The sequence below is a fragment of the Poecilia latipinna genome, unplaced genomic scaffold (assembly GCF_001443285.1).
Source record: "Poecilia latipinna isolate Pla-1442-1.1 unplaced genomic scaffold, P_latipinna-1.0 Scaffold2679, whole genome shotgun sequence".
NCBI classification, from domain to species: Eukaryota; Metazoa; Chordata; class Actinopteri; order Cyprinodontiformes; family Poeciliidae; genus Poecilia; species Poecilia latipinna.
In genome coordinates this window covers 2,573-3,132 of record NW_015115295.1, presented here as the reverse complement: position 1 = coordinate 3,132, position 560 = coordinate 2,573, and positions in this window count along the sequence as shown.

Here is a 560-nt window from a genome sequence, read left to right as displayed (position 1 = left end):
GTGTTTTGTGTGCGGAGGAGCGATCAGAAATGGCAGAAAACAGACTGGAGGTGAGGCAGCTAGTTCTCTTGCCTCATGGCAGGGGGCGCTCATGATCCCAGACATTGTGACTTCACAACTGCAGAGTAAGAGACAGTAACAGTGAGCTAGCCATGGAGCTAGCCATACAGTAAAGTGCAGTGATATATTTATAGTTTTCTCCTTGTGCCACAGCAATCACTTACTAATAATCGAAAACTAAACATTAAGCCTAAAACCATACCACTGCAGCAAACTCAATGTTCTGTTCTTTGTGTGGGAAATATTTGAGTGTTTTTTTTTTGTTTTTTTTTGGTGTGGCGTTGTTGTCAGTTGCTATGGCAACGAGTCTGTGCGTAGCTGCGCTGATACAGAGACCGAGAAAGAAGTGGTTTTGAGTTGTACTTCAACGGTTTTTCCCTTTGCTGTGGAGCACAGCACGAAATTAATCATATCTACATGTCTAAGGGTGCGTTCACACTGCAGCCTGAAGTGACTCAATTCAGATTTTTTTGCCGGGGCCGTTCACACTGCCAGTAAAT